The 5,161-nt window shown below is 34.0% G+C and overlaps 1 long non-coding RNA gene across 1 annotated transcript in view; it reads left to right on the forward strand.

Annotated features, from left to right (window-relative positions):
- The window catches only part of LOC125612866, a 26,958-nt gene extending 22,444 nt beyond the window's left edge, over nucleotides 1-4,514 (forward strand). The window contains exon 3 of the long non-coding RNA XR_007343341.1: nucleotides 4,394-4,514. This is a non-coding gene — a long non-coding RNA (uncharacterized LOC125612866). The remainder of the gene's footprint in view (nucleotides 1-4,393) is intronic.
- Nucleotides 4,515-5,161: the final 647 nt, after the last annotated feature.

Here is a 5,161-nt window from a genome sequence, read left to right on the forward strand (position 1 = left end):
TCCAAAAAAAAAAAAAAAAACTAAAAAATATTATAATGTGAAACCAAAATCACATAAAATTAACAACATGTAATTATATCTATAATAAAATTAATTAATGTTTTCTTTATAATTCTATTGCTAAATAGTAATCTGAATTATTTTATATTTCTTTTCTTGTAGGTATGTTAGGATGATCATGCTTTCTGTCTACATATTTCACTTTTTGAAGAATTGTATGCAGTGACCCATGCCTGTAACCCTAGCTATTCATGAATATTAGGTAGGAAGACTTGAAAGTTCAGACAATTAAGGAGATTCTGACTAAAAATAAAAAAAAAAATAAAAGGGGATGAGATGAAGCAAAGTGATAGGAATCTTTGATTTCAGACCCTAGAACCATAAACAAAACAAAAAACAAAACAAAAAAAAAAACAGGTTTACACTAATAATCTGTTTCCAAAACGTTAAAAAACAAAATCCTACAATGTTTAATTCTAAAGACACTAATTTTCAATTTCAATGTGAATGAATAGAAGTGTGAATATGACAGACGCTGAATGAGATTGGTTCTTGTTCTATAGCTGAATCCGATATAGTGATTCCTCTTTTAAACTGCTTCCTATCATCAAAGTATGAGCCTCGGACCACACTCTATGCTAATAATAATAGCCTTTCCTTCTGCCCCTAAATTCTCCCAATCAATTCTTCTTTGTCCTTTATAATAACAATTTGCACTTAACATTAAGTTACTGGAAGGTTCTGCAAATGACAACCATGGAAATAACCATCTTCTCTAATCCTTAGCAAGAGGCAGAACTCAAAATGGAATCAGCAGATAAAAGACTGGAAACTTGAGAAGCAAAACTTTATAGTATCATCTCAGCTGATTGCCTCAGGGTTGAACTTTAAAATATTCCTGGGGAGTTTAAAGCTATAAATTTCAAACTCATGGTTTTTCTTTGTATCATAATGGATCAAGGTAATAGCTGACACATCATTCTAATTTTTCATCATTAGTCCATATGTTACAGAAATTGGTGTTTAATCTTTGAAAAGGGACATTTACCTTGGACTAGATTAATTTTATTAAATTCCCTTGAAAACTGTAAAACAGAATATTTTACAAGAAAAACAGATTTAAAGAAAATATTGGGCTAGTTAATATAACTTAGAACTATGAAAATGCTTCTCATAACATGTTAAAGGAGAAAAAATTATCTTCTAAAATGACTTTTATTGGTTTTCACATATGCAGTCATAGGTACAGAAATTTTTTCCACAGTGCTATAAGAATTTAACAAAAAGTAAAGGCAATTGATACTCATAATTTCAAATCTGATATATTTCTAAAACACCAGTCACAAATTCAATACATACTTTGGTTTGTTGGGCTGAGGGAGCGGATGAAATTAGAGAAGAAGATGACAAGAGGCAAATGTGACTCAGAGAAATATAATACAGAAATTCTGACCCAATTTGTCCAGACTCATAATCCTTTTGATTTATACATGATCATTGTATAAAATCTTTACTTAATTTTGATGCCTCCTCAACAGAAGACCCATATAGATTGAAAAAGGACCATTGAAGGTAACTTCTTTCATTACTATGTAAGAAATTCTATCAGAAGGAAGCAAATAAGTCATATTTTTTGTACCATATGCATTCAACTGTGCCTCTAATCCTGTAGATTTAGTAATTGTTTCATTTTACTTTCTTATTTTATTTAGAATAGCTAGCTACTCTACAGATAATTGTTTTTCTTCATTTTCACTCTACTGGGCAAAATTCTGTTTAATCCTGGAAATAATTAATCCTTATGATTATAGTTTTTGTTGCAGATTTAATTAAACACAGAAAATTTCAAATACTGAGTGATCTTGGGTTTTTATTTCTTCATATATATATTTACATTTATGTTTTTACATGGAAAAATTTATATTAATGTATAATATAAAGCAAGATGTTTTGAAGCATTTATATATTATGGAATTAATAATCTCAATTTAGGTAAATAGCATATGCATTATCTCTTAGAGTTGTTATTTTCTATTAAGAATAATTAATATATCCACTTTATTTGCATTTTACAGAAATATAATATATTATCATTAGCTGTAGTTACTATGTTGATGAATAGATCTCTTAAACATATTCCTTCTATTTCACTACAACTATATATCCTAACTAAAATCCTTCCAATCCTTCTCACCCCTGTGAATGCATTTCCATCTGGTAACCGATTTATCCCTTGCTTCTTGGAATCAACGTTTTTATCATCCTCATATGAGTGAGATAATACAGTATTTTTAATTCTGTTCCTGATTTATTTCACTTTTCCTAGTATCTGCCATTCATTTGAGACGACAAAATTTCCTTCTATTTTGTGGCTGAATAACATTACATTGTATATATAAAACATATTTTTCTTATCCTTTTATTCATTGGTGAACACTTTCTTTGATTCCATGAATAATGCTAAAATACACATGGGATTGTAGATATCCCCTCCCTCCACATACCAATTTAATTTCTTTGGATATATACTCAGTAGATGGATTTCCTAATTGTTGTGGTAGTATAGTTTTTAAATTTTTGAGCTATCTCCACATTTTTTCCATGATGTATGTGCCAATTTTCATTGCCATCAACAGTGTGTAAGTGATCCCTTTTCATTTTCTACCACTCAACTACATTTCCAGTCTTCTCTAAAATTTTTATTTTGAAACAGAGTTTTGCTAAATTGCCTGCGTTGGCCTCAAATTTGTAATGCTCCTGCCTCAGACTCCAAAGTATCTTGGATTAGAGGTGTGCACCACCACAGTAGGCAAATATTATCTTTCCTTTATATCCTGATAATACTTACTATCTTTTGTACTTTTTGTTAGAGACCATTTTAACAGGTACAAAGTGATCTTCAAACTGGAATTTTGAGGTGAAACTCTATTTATGCTTCAGCAACCAGGCCGGGGCTGCACAATCTGCAGTTCTCTGTAGCTCATAAGTGTTGCTGCTCTTAATGGTAGGTCATGCCCTCCAGTATAGCAGCAGACCCAGCAGCTCATCTTCAATTTCTTCTTCTTTCTGGTTTCTTGTCTTGTGAATTCAAAGAATGAAATCCACAAAATTCAAAGAGTGAGTATAATGGTTGGATATATTGAAGAACAGAAACAGAACTCTTGAAATACAAGAGGGGACCCAATATCAGATTTTCTTCTTCTGAGTATTCTATTTTAGGGGGTTTATAGCACTTGGTTCACTACTATTGGTACAAACTTATAAAAATTAGGGCTTGGAGCTTTACTAACACTATTGGTTAAATCTTGAGTCTCAACTTTCATTCAAATCTGTCCCCCTTTCATTTTCTCAAGGCTGGTCAGGAAATGGGAGGTTGAGGTCTTGGGATGCGTGGAGTGGGCTCCATATCCATTTTAGGCCTGTCCCTAAAGGATCACAGGTCTGCAGGTGTGCGTGTGTGCTGGCTCTCTGGGCCTGTATGGCAGGCTCCATGTAGTTTTAGGACCTGCTTGCCAGTGTGTGCTCTGACCTACCCAGGCTGCCACTGTACTGCATCATATTCCACCATATGGTACTAGTACGCCAGATGCAGGGCTTGGCAACTGGGGAGCCATGTGAATATCACATTGTGTTTTTTATTTGTGATTCCCAGATGATTAGTGATCCTGAATTTTTTTTTCATATATTGTTGGGCTACTTGCTTTATTTACTTATTTATAAATATCTGTCCAGGTTCTTTGGCCAGTGCTTTTATTTGCATTTTTTTTTCATTTCTCATTCCTCTGGCTATCTATCAATCTGTTAATTGCTCTCATTGGATCTGCAGAATTTTATTTTATTTCTTATAATCCTTTTTTGATTTTCTTATTTTCTTGCCTGTGCTTCTGGAATTATACCCAATAAGTTATTTTCCATACCAGTATAAAGCTTTTTTCCCTGTTATCTTCTAATAATTTTAGTTTCAGGTCCTATATTTGTTTTTAATCAATTTTAGACTGATTCTTATATATGATATGCTAGTATAATTATATTCTTTTGCATATGGATATTAGTTTTTTTAAATATGAATTTTTTTTGAAAAGTTAAAAATTTCTTAATTTTTTATTCCTGGTACCACTACCACAATTTACAGGGCAATATACCTGATGTAATGAAAAGAAAAAGACAAAGCTACAACAGATAAAAGACCTCAGGAATGTACATCTAATTGACACTACATTGCATTAATCAATAGCTGCACTTTTTGCAAACTGTGGTTATGACAGTCCTGAACAAGAAGGGTTTCCTGTTTAAGCTTCAGTAACTTTTCTGACTATGGATCATCGTTCCTTCTGTGGCAGATTTTTACAGTTCCTCTAATGCATTTGGGATGACTGTCTCAAATAACCTGCAGCTTTCCTGACAACTCCTCGCTCTCTCTCCTGCTAAGAACTTAGCCCTTTTCTGCTATTTTTAAAACCTTCTGCTACCATATCCACCACTTCCACCACCAGATCCATTACCACCACCATAGGGACTGCCAGAGCTTCTTCCACCAAAACTGCCTGCCTTCATGGGTCCATAATTTGATTGCTGTTGTCCACTGTAATTTCCAAAATCATTATAGTTCCCACCACCACCATAGTTACCACCACCAAAATTTCCTCCTTCATTGTAACCATCATATCCTCTTCCACCACCATATCCACCACCTTGGTTTCCATATCCTGGTCCACCACCACCACAATCTCCTCTACTACTATACCCAGGACCACCACCATAGTTGCCACCATCACCTCCAAATCCATTATATCCACTATTACCTCCTCCGTAACTACCTCTGCTGCCACAACCTCCACCACCATAGCCTCCTCTTCCACCAAAGTTTCCACCACCACGGCCAAAGTTACCTCCACCACCTCCAAAGTTTCCTCCACGACCCATAAAGTTGCCAGATCCACCTCCACAACCTCTTTGTGATCCAGCAGACTGCATCTCTTGTTTAGAAAGGGCCTTTTTCACTTCACAATTATGCACATTAATAGTGTGGTATTTCTGAAAAACAATTTTGTCAACTGTATCATGATCATCAAAAGTTACACAAGGAATTCCTCACTTTTTCCCACTCTGCCTGTCTTCCATAACTTCTATGGTTTCAATCTTGCCATATTTTTCAAAGTAA

Source organism: Marmota marmota, unplaced genomic scaffold (genome assembly GCF_001458135.2).
Source record: "Marmota marmota marmota unplaced genomic scaffold, marMar, whole genome shotgun sequence".
Taxonomy (NCBI): Eukaryota; Metazoa; Chordata; class Mammalia; order Rodentia; family Sciuridae; genus Marmota; species Marmota marmota.